Genomic DNA, 17,438 nt, shown 5'->3' with positions numbered 1-17,438 from the left:
TTATTATTATTATTATTATTATTATTATTATTATCATTACTATTTAAAGAAAAAGAAACTCTATTGACTATTTTTGATGAAGACAATTAACTAAATTACACATAGTTGTAAATATGTACTTTTTACATGCAGTGCCTGTTTAAAAAGTGGGGAGGAGGGCATAGTGTACAAGGAATCTGAGAATAGAAAGAGGAAATCTTATTTATAAACTAAAATATGAAATACTGTTCTGAGAAATATTTGTAAAACAAAATAAGAAATATGGAGGGGAGGACTAGTTGAAAACCAACTTAGATTCAGAGATTACCAGATAACCATTACTTTTTTTATTGGAATTTTCTTCTTCTTTTTTTTAATAAATTAATATACCTTAGACTAAGTCATATTGACAGATTTATTTCCTTGCAAAGTGATATTTCATTTTAAAAGTCACTTTAATATTAATAAGATCATTTAGTTTTAAAAATATATAAATTAAAATTATTTATTTTAAATTGATGCCATCTTTAAAGATTTTTTAAAATAACAAGTCATACAAAATAAAAATTAGAAGTAACATTTATTTTTCCATAATCTTAATACAGAATTTGTCTTTCCACTTTTAAAGAAATACTTATTATTTTCAAAATGTATTATAATATTCAAAGTTGATATGACATAGACATTTTTTTTAAATTTTTATATATACCAAATATTCTAAGGTTAATTTTTTTTTAAGTTTTAAATAATGGAGGATATTTTCTTATACCTTCAACAGTATTAATCACTTGATACAATAAAAGTCATTAGGTCTGCCTTTTACAAGCATGTTTTCTATACATGCTATTTCCTCGGCCAGGAATCTCTTACCTTTTCTGCCCAGTCAGTTTCTACCACTGTTTGAAGGCTCAGCTTTGTCTTTGGTTCCTCTGTAAGAAGTTCCCTGTCTATGCACTATGGATGCGGAAAGTGCATGTGTCTATTCTCCAAATGTCCCCTGGGCTTGCCTCAGTTATTACATTTAAGACAATATGCATGCATATTTCCCTTTCTCCTCCAGCCACTGGTCTATGCTTGGCACATACTAGGAACTCATACAATGGTTTCTGTCTAAGTAACAGAAAGTGAAGGTGGCAACCTAGGTTCTGAAGGATGTAGCCTTCTTTTTCAAGATGAAAAGGAAGCAGGGATGATAATGGAATCCACGAAATGTAGGCAGAATGAACCAAAACATGGATCTGTGAAAACTGTGACATTTTTAAGGAAATGTTCTGGGTGCACGGTAAAGTGAGAGCAGTTCTAGAGGAAGAGACTGACAAGATGTAATGAGGCAGATTGGGAAGGACACTCTATCACACGACAAGAAGTTTGTATTTTATCCTGGGGGAAAAAAGGTCATGAAATCTTTTTAATTTTTAAAAATTGTTTTTCTAGGGGCACCTGGGTGATGTAGTCGGTTAAGTGACGAACTCTTGGTTTCAGCTCAGGTCGTGATTCAGGGTCGTCAGATAAAGCCCCACGTTGGGCTCCGCACTCAGCATGGAGTCTGATTTGAGTTTCTCTTTCCCTCTACTGCTGCCCCTCCCCCTGCACTCTCTCTCTCTCTCTCAAATAAATAAATCTTTTTTAAAAATTGTTTTTCCTAAGTTAGTGAGGATTTGCATTATAACATTATGTTCTTGATATAAGAAAAAAATATCTCTGAAGTCAGTGTAGATGAGGAGAGATTAACAGAGGGAGGCTGTTTCAATAGTCCAGGTAAAAGATGACTGGTAAAGTAGTTCGAAGTATGTCCACCACAATGGCAGAATCTGAGAAGTATTTCTTTTTAAGATTTTATTTATTTATTTATTTATTTATTTAGAGATTGCATGTGAGCATGGGGGCAGGCAGAGGGAGAGGGAGAGAGACTATCAATCAGACTCTGTCAAGTACAGCCCCAACGTGGGGCTCAGTCCCACAACCCCGAGATCATGACCTGAGCCAAAATCAAGAGTTGGGTCCCCAACCCCCTGAGCTACCTGGGCGCCTGGGCCTGAGAAATATTTTGAAGAGACATGACATTTGACTGAACAGATATAGGGGGAAGGAGCAGAAATGCCTCTAAAATTTATATATCGATCAGCTGCTTGGATTCTTATGACATAATCCCTCATCATGCGGAACAGATAAATTTTAAATTGATGTATTTTTTTTAGACATTTAATCCTTACTACAACATTGTTCCTATCAAAGATGGAGGTCTGTTTAAGCACATTAGTGACTTTAATATAATTCATTTCTTCTGACATGATCTTGGACTGATTTAGGAAGAGTACGGTCAGGTCATGGGTATGGTAGTGTAACAATACACTTCAAAAGCTAGTGGCTTAAAACAAGAAACGTTTACTATAGTTCTTAGAGTTGGTTGACTTTGTGTGTACTGACTTGGCTGAAGTTAGATGTTTAGTAGCTAGCAAGCTGGTTGGTTTTGCCGGGGAGGAAACTCAGTCACATGCTTGGTGGTCACCTTAATGTCATCTGGGATGATGGTCATGTGACTCTCATCATCCAGCAGCCTCGCACAGGCTCATTCCCATTGTGACAGGTTTCCCAACAATAGGTAGACAAGTCTCAAAGCTCAAGTATTTTCAAGACTCTGCTTGTGTCATGTTTGCTATGTCTCATTGGCCAAAGCAAATCATATAGCCAACCCCAGACATAAACAGGGAGAAAATGACTCCATTTCTTGATTGAGGAACCACAATCCAAAGGACCATGGATACAGAAAAGAGGGGAATTGGGGTCATTTCAAACTATCATAGCAAGGCAGAAAAGGGTAAAATGGAGTGAGACCAAAATTGGCTGATAAAATGAAGGAATTTAGAGCCAATTAACTTAAACTTGTGAGTTCCAGGCCTTTTTTATCATTAGTTTTCTCAGGTACTACACAGAAGATCAGAAATAAGAACTTCACAGTGTCTTTGTGAGGATTAGGGATAATACAGAATAGAATCTGGCATCTGGTAGGCCCCAGACACAAGGTGGCTATCCCTATGTACTTTTGGGCTCACTGCTGTGGCATAGGGAAGGAAATTGGACTTTGAAGCCAGGCAAACCTCTATGACCTTAGGCAGCTTCTCTCTGTCATCGGTAAAACAGGGATGTCACCCCAGTAAGTTTATTAGGATAATGGAGTAAAATAATAAGTGCCAATTTCCTTATATCACAAATATGTGATATTAACTAGACCCTGAAGAGTTAGAAGGTAGGTAGGCGTTATTAAAAGCTCCACTTTAAAATGGCACCATCTTGGTCAAAATAGTGATGGTATTGACCTGGTAAAGAATGACTTACTAGAGTCCAGCGGTCATCTGTGCTTAATATTGGCTTCAAATGGTACTCTCTACTTTAGAATGATTGTCTTGATAACTTCTAGTTCTCATAGCATTCCTCTACATACATTAACCCAGAGCTCTTGCTAAACTGCTCTGTGCTTAGTACAATTGCAATTACAGTTACTAGCTCATGGGCCACAATTCCACAGTATTCAGAGAACAGTTAAATAGGTTCAAGAGGTTTGTACAAATTACCATAACATTGAAAAAAATCATTTGCTTTTTTTTTCTTAAAACTATCTAATATTTCATTTAAAAACAAATATTGGAAATGGGATAGAGTTGGCATTATAATAGCATTAGTCTGGAACCATAGAGTATTTCCTTTCGACTTTCAACCGTCACCCCTTATCTTCATTTGCTATTTTTAATTATACTGAATACTGCTGTTGATACTTATATGCAGTCAAATTATATAAATGAACTCTACATGTCTATATCTGTATCTATAAACAGACAGAGAGAGAATTTCTCATGTATGTTAAGGTTTTTGTATGAATTTATAAAATAATACATCAGGTTCTTTAAATAAAATGGAATTCTTTGAACTCCCTAAAAATTAACATTAGCTAACCATTTTAGCTTTCCTTTTTCTATTTTTCTCCTGTAATTATATGCATATTGAGACTATGAAACATTTGTCTGGATGTTACTATGTCTCTCTATATTCTCTCTTTCTGTATATATTCTCTTACTTTCCCTTTCTGTACCAATATCTACTAGTCAACATGCATATTAATGTTTTAGGAATTATTGCTTTACATATTAATTCCTTATGTATTTTATAGACCTGTATTTTAATGGGAAAATTATATTTAATTTTCTGACATTCATCAAAGTAGCAATACAAAACAATGATATTTAAAATATTATCAATATAGTTACCAATATTAGCACAGGGAACTTACCATAGAAAATATTAACTATCTAACATAGAGTAACACATCAGATTGCTTCAGATATTTTGCTATCTTATTCTGTTCTCATCTGAAATATTTTGGATTAGTTGGTACTTTTATATATATGTATAAATACATACATATATATGTATATGGTGACTGTGCTTTGAGTATTTGAGATAGTGAACTAATTATTGGTTCCAAACTATTATTTGGAATTGTGTTGTAAAACTCTATTCTAAAAAATAATTTAAGTAAACATATCTCCCAAAAAAAATCACAATTTTAAATCACATTTTCTTTTTTTGTTGTTGTTGCCTCAAGTTCTGTATCACCTATGAATCATTTTGATTTTAATCTATATGCCACTGTTCTCCCTTTCAATTTTCTTGACTTCTTTCACTTTTCCATCTTTTTTTAGGGAAAACATATGACATTGATGCATTTGTTTGTCATAATATGTTTCTTCTTTAGTATTGTGCATTTTAATTCTGACCAACATGATCTTAGTAACCATATGAAAAAGATAGTAGTAGATTACCATATAGCCTTGAATAAATTATTGTAATCTGCATTTCAAAGTAGCAGCGGTTTATAAATTCTGTGGAACTTACCCACTGATGAGTAAATTTGAGAGATTCTATTCTTTAAATCTAATGTGATCATACATGGCATTTGGTTACATAATTTATGCCTGTGATAGCTTTATATGCATTCTTCAATTTACAGATTTTATTACTGAATAGGGGTGTAAATTCCAATAGTTTACTAGTGCATTAATGTCACAATACATTACAAGGTAATTAACCAGAGCTGCCACTATAAATAGAAAAATAGTCACAGCCCTCACTATAAACTACTTAATAAAAATAAGATCCTGAATCAGCATTCACCATTATAGTAATTTTTCTTGCCATATGTCTCATTAATCAGGACTTAAAAAAAAAACAGCCTCATCTAGAAGCACTATTATTTTTAAATCTTTCATTATTAAAACAAGTTTGTTATAATTTTCTAGTTAATTTAATGGGATTGATTATATATTTCTGTTTGCAAATATGTTCTACATGCTTTTGAGACATATTTCCCCATTTTTTATATTATAATTGGAAATGAAAAACTACTTTGGTAGTTTTGTAGCAGACTTGTACATAAGCACATTGGAGTTCTTAGCAGGACTCATTGAGTTGCGGTTCTGAAGGTCATGTGTCCTCACCAACTATACTTTCTCCCTGACCTTTATTTTGCCTCCTAACTACTCAAATGCAAAACCCCTTACCCCAGAATTATGTCTATATTACAGGCAGACTGACTCAATGAGGGTAACTGGGTGGGAGTTTGTGTTGGAAGCTGAATCAGAATCCTAAGCAGAAGTATGTATTATTGGAGACTCAAATATATCAGTTGAGGCATGCCCTTGAGTTGAGACTTTATTGTTTTGTTTTTGATATTGTTTTACTTCATTGTTTTCCTGTACAATTTTGTGACAGCCTTAGAAATTCTAGAACCCAACCTAGGAATCCTTCTTAACATCACTAGCAATTCACGTTAGATAAATTCCTGTCAATAACCCAGGAAAAAACCATTCTCTTCTGAAGACTGTCCTCAATTTATATTACTAAGAATGATATTTATAATGTTCTGCTATATAAAAAGTTTGACAGTTACTGATTCTCTCCACCTTCCAGTGTAGTAACCCACTAATAATAATGCTGGTGAAATCAGTTTGTATTTATTTTGTATAATCTTTCTTTAGGTAAGATCTTATATTTAATTAGAAGTCTAATGCTAAATACTAATTTATGCATTTGCTAATTTGTTGACAGTTACAATTTATACTCTGGAAAAAAAGCTAAAATATTTGGGCACATTTGAAAAATTACATCTATTTTTTTTATCTTTTTTTTTTTTGCTATAATAAACTGAGTAATATAAATATGGTTCAATTGGCACATAATCAATGAACTAGAATAATGCCAGGCATTAAGTTTCATGTGCAAATTGAATTACATTCAGCAAATCCACATTGAAAATATTTTTTAAAGTTCAAAATAAACAGATGGTCCTGCCTGGTGCATCTATATTAAAAATAGGCTCTAGCCAAAGATTTAGCATCACAAATTAGAGACATTAGCACATGATACTATCAGTGGAATGTAAAAACATTTGAAATTGATTAAAATAAAATAAGAACAAGACATCTGGCATTCTTATTGAGGAGTCTCCAGGCCTGTTTTTTAGTATTCTATGGTGACATTTTTCTAACTTATCTTGTTAGCAGACATTATATGGTAGAACATAATTTCCTAGTTTTATCCACCCTTAACCCAAGGCAATAAAAATGAAACTTGCATATACCAGATTGCTTTGACCATGTTAGATAAACATGCGTTTTCTACACTTATAAATGCCAGACATTTTTTTTACTGTATTTAAAGTATACTGTGAACACCTACAAGATAGAGCTTGTTGATATTGATGGTAAATATCATTCCCACTTATTAAGTATATATCTTGTGTCAGACAGAGGAAGAAGTATTTTATATGCATTGTCTCATTCCATTTTACAAGGATCCTACCACTTTTTCATTCAGACTTACTGTTCATCATCATTGTATTTCTAGCATCAGGCATACTACGATATAGTAATACTTGAAATTGGGTTGATTTAATTGGAGTTAAATTCTAAATTTAGTGACAAAGTATACTTTTTATTCAGTATTGTTAGGAATAAGTATGAAGGCTTTGTAAATTATAACATACTTTGCAAATGTAAGTCATTGTTTAAAAGCCAACATTTATCATTTGAAACAATTTAGCACAATCCTGCAGGCCCCTTGTGGTATATAATTGATATGTTGAGGATAATTACTCCAGAAAGTAGCATGACCTGGTAGTTTTTTACAGTAGGTTCTTGGTCATCTTGTCCTGGTAGTCTCTCAATGAGCCTGAATGAGAAGGGAAATAGAGTTCGTTTGCATTCTACTTCCACGTTGGCTCATGGAATGATATTCTCAGTACTTAGAGGACATTAAATAGAGGCTTGATACTGTTGTGATCTGAACAACTCTTTCAGGTTCAGTGTGGCTGAGGGTGGATACAGTGATAATGATCCTTGATTTGAATATGACATTTCCTCCGTGGAGCCTATTGCTCAAGGCCAGGAAAGTCTCTGGAACTAGGATGTGTCTAAGCAGTTATGATCAGGGTTCAGTTCTTTGAACTTCACATCTCCCCACCCATCCCCCCATTCCCAGTGCCCTTTGCCCTCCTAAGATTACTCACTGGCCCAGCTCTCCTAAGATTGCTCCTTTAAGTACCAGGACTGACTACTTTTGTTTTTTTTGTTTTTGGTGGGTTTTTTTTTGGGGGGGGGGCTTTTATTCTCCTTAGGAAAGATGGGAGTGTAGCTGCTTTATCTTGTTCAGAGAAAATATTTAGCATTTTCTGAATGTCGCAATTTTTTGTGGTGAGGTATTCCTAGTTAGTAATAATAATAATAGTAATAATAATTATAATAGTTAACATTTATCTTTAAATCATACGTTCAAACTGAAAATTACCCACATGACCCCCTCCCTCCCAATTACCATAGAAAACCAATCATAATATTCTTCTGAATATTCCAGTAGATACATACTTTTTGAGTAGACATGGTAGGAACATTTAATATTTACAATTAACATTTGTACCTGGCTCTATTCAAAGCACATGATATGGATTATTAATTTCATTAATTTCCTGAATCCCATGAAGCAGGTAGTATTATTATTGCAATTTTGTGAATGAGAAAAATTGAGCCATAGGGAGATTCTTTAACTTCATAAAGGTCTGATTAAATATTACACATTGGACCCAGGCATCTATAAAAATTCTACCCTGTCAGTTTTTTATTTATGTAATAGGAATCATGATTTAATTTCGTAAACAACACACTATATAGCAAGGAGTTAGTAATAGAACATATTATCAACAAGGGATGGGGAGATCTAACTATGCATAGTATAGTATTTCAAAGAAAATTCCTCATCGTCTCTATTAGTCATCTTACGAAGGCAATGGGGCACAAGTAGTGTGAACACTTTACTATTTAGTACCGAGTGACCAGTAAGTTTTTTGTGTATCCATTGTCTTCTTCCATAAAATAGAATATCTTTGTTGTACTGTTACACTGTTACTTTTTACTCTTTTCATAAAATATCTTAACTGTTTCTCTCAAAAGAAGTATGGAAAGTCATACCACAAAAAAAGAAGTCAGGCATTGTGATAAAATATCCTATTTTTGCAGTTTTCAGTATTCTCTCCCACAAATGGTTATTACTTGTGTAATCACCAGAAAATAATTTTATACCAGTGTACTAAAAATTATCTTACTGCCTGGAGGAGACAGCTAGCTGATAGTTGTGTTGACTGCTACTACCAAAGCCTGGGGAGGGATAACGGAGGAGGTTTTGACTTAAAAATGGAATAATCACCCTTATCCCCACCTACTGAATACTCACAGCTGCAAAGTTCCAATTCTTTGGTGTACTCACATGCACTCATGTACACGCTCCGGCCCCTCAGGAGTATCTTCTTTAATGTAATTATTCTTACTTGGCAATAGATTTAAAAGACAGCATGATAAAATTTATATATGATAAATCCTTAAATTTTAAAATACCTTTTACTCTTTGAGTCAATTGCCTAAGATAAGAGGAAGATCTCTTTTCTCTAAAGATACGCCGATAGACCTTGACAGTAAGGACAGTAAGCGTTGGGACTGTTACGGACATAACATTCACTTACATATCACTACTTGGTGAATGAGGATCTTGTTTCCTCAGCTGCTAAAAAGCATATTGTTCCCATGGGAAGTGTTGACTTTGGCAATTATTCATCCTATAACACCCCCAAACAGTATTACCGTCACACTAAGAGGCACTTAGCTCCCTTGATGTGTACTAAGAAGCTCTTTTCTCTTTGTTAGTTGTACCTCTGGGTCTAGCAATTGCTTCCAGTTCTTAGAGTCCAAGAAAAGGCAGTTTTCCTCACTGGAGCAGGTGAGCCTGTTAAGTTTGGCATCACATTCTCCTAGATGGAGTCACATGGAAGTATGCAGCTTAAATAGTAATGCTTGCATTTAATCTGCTAACCCCACCCCAGGTGGCTAACTATATGATCATGGAAAAATCTCATCACCACAACAACCACCTGTTTCCTGAAATTGTTTAAGTATCAGATACCAAATATGATATTATATGTGAAAGCGCTTTATACCTTATAAAATGCTATGTAAATATTCCTTAGTATAATTTAGCAGTAATCTTTATTGTTCCAGTCTAAGACTCAGCGTAGCTCATACATGGTAAGATCAAGAAAATAAGTCCTCAAGAAAGTTTACAATGTTCTTATCCTCCTTAAATTCTGCCGGCTTACTTATAATACAGTTTTGTATTAAAAATAACCAATTTTGGGGCGCCTGGGTGGCACAGCGGTTGGGCGTCTGCCTTCGGCCCAGGGCGTGATCCCGGCATTATGGGATCGAGCCCCACATCAGGCTCTTTTGCTATGAGCCTGCTTCTTTCTCTCCCACTCCCCCTGCTTGTGTTCCCTCTCTCGCTGGCTGTCTCTATCTCTGTCGAATTAATAAATAAAATCTTTAAAAATAAATAAATAAATAACCAATTTTTTTTCTGAGAACGTCTATGCATTTAATTTCAAACATGTAGCAAATGGTTAAACTATAGATCAGCTTTTTTTTTCTGTACTCTTCTGAAAGACTAACTTTCAGTCAGTGTTCAACAAGTATTTTCTATGTGATTGCATCTTACGCATGGGTTAGATTCTGAAGTTAGTGAGCAAGGTCAAAAAACAAAAACAAAAGCCCACCTTCAGAAATCCCCTAAATTATCCACAAAATACAATATATCCAACTGTGAGTTATTCCTCAATATCAGAAAATGTGAATACAGATACACCTAAAACCTCTTTTGGCTGTGGTGATACCTATTTGATGAACAGTGTGGGGAAACATAGAACTGAAGAAATACTGTCCCTGTCCTTTTAGTCTGGGCCATGTGCTCACTGATTAAAACACCAAGTGAAATTTTTTCCCAAATGCTTTTTGAATGTATATAGTTGAATTTAAGTCAGATGAATTTTGATGTGACAGAACTATACTGAATGCCAACTATTTGCCATGCACATTACAGGGGACTGGCAATGCAGTGATACACAAGAGAGGAAAGATGTTTGTCCTCATGGGCTTTATCTTGTATTGGAGGAAGTCAACAATAGATCAATTATATATTACGTAAACAAGATTATGAATGGGTTATGGTTAGAGGTATAGAGGAGATATATAAGGTGGATGGTCAAGAAAAACCACTCTAGGGGAAGCCAGGGTCTCTCACTTGGGTAAGCATCTGTCTTCAGCTCAGGTAATGATCTCAGGGTCCTGGGATTGAACCCCATGTTGGGCTTCCTGCTTTCAGGAAAACGGCTTCTCCCTCTCTTCCCTGCCTGTGTGCTCTCTCACTCTCTCTCTCTCTCTCTCAAATAAATAAATAAAAATCTTAAAAAAAAAAAAAAAAAGGAGAATAACCACTCTAGGGAGGTGACTATTGAGCCGAACTATGAGGAATGAAGGTGAGTTGCATATTGAGTTGTATCTGTTCTTTATATATTTCGGATACTAACCCTTTATCAGATCTTCTCCCATTCAGTAGGTTGCCTTTTAGTTTTGTTGACTGTTTCTTTCACTGTGCAGAAACTTTATTTTGATGTAGTTCCAATAGTTTATTTTTCCTTTTATTTCCTTTGCCTCGGGAGACCTATTCAGAAAAATGTTGCTACAGTCTATGTCAGAAAGACTACTGTCTGTGCTCTTTTCAAGGATTTTTATGATTTCAGGTCTTACATTTAGGTCTTTAATCCATTTCGAGTTTATTTTTGTGTATGGTGAAAGAAAGTGGTCCAGTTTTATTGTTTTACATGTAGCTGTCCAGTTTTCCCAACATCATTTGTTGAAGAGACTATCTTTTTCCCATTGTACATTCATTCCTCTTTTGTCAAAGATTAATTGACCATATAATCATAGGTTTATTTCTGGGTTTTCTGTTCTACTTCATTGATCTATGTGTCTGTTTTTATATCAGTACCATATTGTTTTAATTACTACCACCTTGTAATATAACTGAATATCTGGAATTGTGATACCTCCAATATTGTTTTTCTTCTTCAAGATTGCTTTGGTGATTCTAGGTCTTCTGTGGTTTTATACAAATATTAGGATTGTTTGTTCTAGTTATGTGAAAAATGCTTTTGGTATTGTGATAAGGATTGCAATAAATCTGTAGATTGCTTTGGGTAGTATATACATTTTAACAATATTTGTTCTTCTATCCCATGAGCATGGAATATCTTTCCATTTCTTTGCATTGTCCTGAAATTTTTTCATCAGTGTTTTATAGTTTTCAGAATACAGGTCCTTTACATCTTTGGTTAAGTTCATTCCTAGATATTTTATTGATTTGGTACAATTATAAATAGGATTTTTTTAAGATTTATTTATTTATTTTGAGGTGGGGGAGGGGCAGGGGGAGAGGGAGAGAGAATCCCAAGCAGACACCGTGCAAAACATGGAGTCTGATGTGGGGCTCGATCTCACAACCCTGAGATCACGACCTGAGCCAAAAGCAAGAGTTGGATGCTTAACCCAATGAGCCACCCAGGCACTCCTGGGATTGTTTTCTTAACTTCAATATCTGTTGCTTCATTATTAATGTATAGGAATGCAACAGATCTCTGTACATAGATTTTACATCCCGTGACTTTACTGAATTCATTTATCAGTTCTAGTAGTTTTTTGGTGGAGTCTCAGGATTTTCGATGTATAGTATTATGTCATCTGCAAATAGTGAGAGTTTACTTCTTCCTTATTAATTTGGATGCCTTTTATTTCTTTATGTTATCTAATTGCTGCGGCTAGGCCTTATAGTACTATGTTGAGTAAATGCGGTGAGAGTGGACATCTTTGTTTTGTTTCTGATATTAGGGGAAAAGCTCTCAGTTTTTTAGCATTGACTATGATGTTGGCTGTGGGTTTTTCATATAAGGCCATTGTTGGGTTGAGTTCTATTCCCTCTAGACCTACTTTGCAAAGGGTTTTTTATCACGAATGGATATTGTACTTTGTTAAATGTTTTTTTACAACTATTGGAATGATCATATAGTTTTTGCTTACTGATGTGATGTAATCATATTGATTGCATCTTGGGAATAAATCCCACTTGATCATGGTGTATCATTTTTTTTAATGTATTGTTGGATTCGGTTTGCGAATATTTTGTTGAGGACTTCTGCATGTATATTCATGAGAGATATTGGCCTAAAGTTCTCTCTTTTTGTAGTGACTTTATCTGGCTTTGTATCAGGGTGATGTTGGCCTCATAGAATGAATTTGGAAGTTTTCCCTCCTCTTGTATTTTTTTGGAATATTTTGAGGAGAATAAGTATTAACTCTTCTTCAAATAAAACAAAATCTTAAAAAAAAGGGGGGGGGGGTGGCTCAGCCAGTTAAGCATCTGTCTTCGGCTCAGGTCATGATCTCAGGGTCCCAGGATTGAGCCCCACTTTGGGCTCCCTGCTCAGTAGGGAGCCTGCTTCTCCCTCTCCATCTGCTCCTTCCTGCCCTGCTCATGGTTTCCCTCTCATAAATAAATAAATAAATAAATAAATAAATAAATAAAATGGTAGAATTCACCTGTGAATCCATCTCGTCCTAGACTTTTGTTTTTTTAGTAGTTTTTTGATTACTCATTCAATTTCATTGCTGGTAATCAGTCTGTTCATATTTTCTATACTTCCTGCTTTCATTTTGGTAGGTTATGTTTCTAGGAATTTAACTATTTCTTTTATGTTGTGCAATTTGTTGGCATGTAGGTTATAATAGTATTCTGTTACAATTGTTTCTATTTCTGTGGTGTTGGTTGTTATTTCTCCTCTTTCATTAGTGATGTTGTTTATTTGGGTCCTCTCTCTTTTCAAATAATTCAATTAAAAAATGGGCAGAAGACACAAATAGACATTTTTCCAAAGAAGACATGCAGATATCTAACAGGTATATGAAAAGAAGCTCAATATCACTTAACATCAGGGAAATGCAAATCAAAACTACCATGAGATATCACCTCACACCTGTCAGATTGACTAAAATCAAAAACACAAGAAACAGGTGTTGGCAAGGAAATGGAGAAAAAGGAACCCTCTTGCACTGTTGGTGGGAATGCAAACTGATACAACAAATGTGAAAAAGAATATGGAGCTTCCTCAAAAAATTAATAATAGAACTACCCTATGATCCAGTAATCACACAATTGCAATACTGTATATTTACCCCAAAAATACAAAAACACTAATTCAAAGGGATACATGCACCTCTATGTTGATTGCAGCATTGTTTACAATAGCCAAACTATGAAAACAGCCCAAGTGTCCATGTGTCCATCAATAGATGAATAAAGAAGATGTGAAATATATATAATATAAAATATATTATAAATTATAAAATATATTTTATATATAATGGAATATTATTAAGCCATAAAAAAGGAATACACTCTTCCCATTTGCAATAACACGTATAGAGCTAGAGTATAATGCCAAGGAAATAAGTCAGTCAGAAAAAGACAAATACCATATGATCTCACTCTTTGCAGAATTTAAGAAACAAAACAAGTGAGCAAAGGAGAAAAAAGAAAGACAAACCAAGAAACAGAGTTTTCTTTTTCTTTTTCTTTTTTGTTTTAATTTTATTTTATTTATTTGAGAGAAAGCGAGAATGAGCAATGGGGAGGGGCAGAGGAATGAGAGAAGGAGACTCCTTGCTGAACAGGAAGCCCAATGTGGGGCTCCATCCCAGGACCCTGAAATCATGAACTGAGCTCAAGGCAGCCGCTTAACTGACTGATCCACCCAGGCACCCCAAGAAACATACTCTAAAGTATATAAAACAAAATGATAGTTACCAGAGGGGAGGTGGGTGGGGGATGGGTGAAATAAGGGATGGGGAGGAAAGATAGTTATCATGATGAATAAAATAAAATACAATAAAATGATAAAATGATTTAAAAAAAAAAAAGAATGTGAGTTGGCCATGATTCTATGTGGAGGATAGTGTAATCAAAGGCCCTGAAGTAGAAACGTCATGGTATGCTAATTTATTTGTTCAGTAAGCAAACACTGATTAGGGCCTCATTTGTGCTAGGCTTTGATGGAATTGTGCAGTTTACAAGGCTGTCAAGACTTCTCGTTTCATGAAACATACTCTAGACAGTGGAGAGAAGCTAGAATGAACAAAAATTAAACACATAAATGGACATAGTACTTTCTGGAACAAAGTGAGATAGGGAACTAAGGATCTAGGCAGAGTACTTATGTAGAACTCAGATCATGCACGCTTTTTTTTTTCAAGGAAAAAACAGAGATGAACAATAGTTAAAGCAGTAAAAACAGTTGTTGTTGTTTTTTCCCAGAACTATTGCAGTAGGGAAAAAGAGACCTCAGTATAGAATGGGCATCTACTCCAAGCGTAGTATGGACAAGTGGGAATGTACAGCCAAGGAACAGGGTGGGAGGTCACTGGATGGAAAGTTGCTAAGAGGAAATGTCAGGGGCCGGGGGGATTCTGGAATCAGCTTTATGGGATTCTTGAAGAAGACAAGCCAGAGTGATCAGAAATCACCAACGGGGTGTTAGAGGATGACAAGCCTGATCAGATATGGAGCATGGGGGGTTGTGACTAAAATGACTTAGTAGGTAGGGTTCCTTGCTATAACTGGATTTTACACAAGTGTACAGATGGTCCTAAGAGACGGTTCAGGAACTTAATTAAAGTTTGGTCAAGCAGAGAGTCTTTGCCAGCCTAGTAGGCCATGAAAGGACTTGGGGTTTTAAGAGCTTTGAAGGTTTAAAAGCCCCTGAAGGGTTTTTACACAGAATACTACATAATCTGATTTCGATTTTTAAAAGATGGCTCTACGTGGAGGATGGCTTAGAGAGAAGGAAATCCAATCATCTAGGTATGGCCTTTCCTTAAAATTTCATTTACAGAATTCTCTCTTGCCACTTAAATTCTTTGAAAATTCTCTTCCCTCTGTCCTCCTCCATTTTCCACATTACTAGCTTCTGGGTAATGTGTGACTTCTCATCTCTGATTCAGAAGTAGCTGACGGATTTGGCAACAGGCACATTCAGATTGCTGTGGGAACAAGTGCTGAGCCCTTTGTAAGCAGGAGCTGAGAGAACACATGCCTGGACTCCACCAAATGCCCCGGGGAGGGGTTACAGTGCCTGCAGGGAAGAAGAGCATTTCCTAACACATAACCAATGAAAGGACTGCAGTTGCTCAACCCTTAAGGATCAAATTCTCAAGCTACAAACAGAATATTGATTCTATTAAAATAGGCATCGTGTAAGATTCTTGGCTGGTGATTGTAAGGCTGTTCATCTTTGGTGAGGTTAGTCTGTATTGCCTTTGAAACTGGACAAGGCTTCAGTATCGGTCCACCAGTGAGATGGTGTGAACTGAGAAGAAAGAAACTGGCAAAAGGGCTTGGAGCTCAGATTATAATAGACCTCTGTGGACTAAGCCTAGCAATTCTAAGTATCCTATCTGTAGACATCAGGAAACTACAAAGGACTTCAGGCATAGAAGGCATTAATACAACTATTTTGCATTGAAATGTTGATTGAAATGCTTAGGATGGATTGGGAGCAGAGGGAAATTAGTTATTTCAAGAAAGGTTTCTTGAAAGTGCCAACTAAAAGACAATAACAAGGGGAATAAACGAGACATGATGGATTCATAGATACTGTAGTTAAAACATAGGACTTGGTGGTTGGATATGAGAGAAATAAGAGATAATTATTGGATTTCTAATTTAGATAATTTGGGTAGATATTGTTCATTTTCTGAAAGACAAAGGAAGTTCGTGTCCAAACTAAAGATCACCTATTATTAATTTTTAGAAAATACGTATAACATGAAATGTGATTGGAAATTGTTTCCTTTCAGTCCATGGGAGATGTAAGAAAATAATTTCAAGGGTATCTGAGACCTTTAGCCTTTTACAAGTAATTGAATTGTCCCTTTGGTCACCAGGTGGTTGGTTAGTTATCACAAGATGTAATTTATTTAGAAAAGTATGACTAGTGGATTTATGTGATACTGAGTCTGATAAAGTTCTTTCCTGGAACCTGAAAGGCATGCCTGCCAGACTTTATTTAGGTTTTAATGAATGAATAAATGAAGCCAAGGCTATAGAGTGAAAACCACCTGTGGTTACCAAATGGTCCATGCCTTTCCTTTGTTTCGCTATTTTGAACAATTGTACTTCTTCATTTCAAATGTGTGTGTTCCTTTGAGAGGGGCGCCTTCAGGGCATACTTGTTTGTTGGTTAGATAAAACCATTCTTGAAGATAGAACACAGAACATACAGGCTGCTCGGCAATCATTTAAAACCCAGAATCCCAGATGGAAAATGTCTTAGCCTTGTACTTGTGATTTCTTAAAGTTAAAAAAGAAAAACGGGAGGTAAACATTCAAATTTTGCTTCCTTTTTTTTCCCTGTTATATAAAAATGTGATGGTGATATCTTAGAGAAAACGGGTTTAGAAGCGAATCCTCAGAGTTGTAAAATCACCTCCCCCCCAAGAAAAATGTGTGGTATTATTTTTCTTTATAAAATCTACCCAGCTAAAATATTTTCTGATGAGTTTAAATGCATATGAACTACTGCTCTGGAGAATTTCTTAATTGAGTACTTCATTTTGCACTTTATTGAAATGTGTACTTTGAAAACATTGGTGAAATTTGCCATTTCCCACCTGGCACCAGCAGCAGCTGGAGCTGGACCATTTTCAATGGCCTACACTCATGCAGCACTAATCTAAAGCAAATGCCACATTAAAAGCTACCTCCCTGCCCCTTCTTCTGTGAAACGTACCTAAGGTAAAAAGGAAGAGCATAATATTTTATTTAAGCTCCAGCTATTTTCCTTTCTCTCCTCTTCCCTTTCCATCCCTACTACTCTGAAACTATTATGAGTGGTCATGCTCTTAACTTTGAAATATTTATAGGAAAAAGATTTGTTTTAAATGAGCAGATGGGCCAGTTCTAAGACAAGCTGCTATATTAAT

The 17,438-nt window shown here is 35.3% G+C and overlaps 1 protein-coding gene across 1 annotated transcript in view; it reads left to right on the top strand.

The window, feature by feature from the left end:
- ADGRL3 (adhesion G protein-coupled receptor L3) overlaps positions 1–17,438 on the top strand; it is a 482,854-nt gene that overhangs the window by 250,039 nt on the left and 215,377 nt on the right. The gene's annotated exons all lie outside the window — the stretch shown is intronic.

The sequence above is a fragment of the Ursus maritimus genome, unplaced genomic scaffold (assembly GCF_017311325.1).
Source record: "Ursus maritimus isolate PB19 unplaced genomic scaffold, ASM1731132v1 scaffold_8, whole genome shotgun sequence".
NCBI classification, from domain to species: domain Eukaryota; kingdom Metazoa; phylum Chordata; class Mammalia; order Carnivora; family Ursidae; genus Ursus; species Ursus maritimus.
This window is presented reverse-complemented; position numbering and strand designations above follow the sequence as displayed.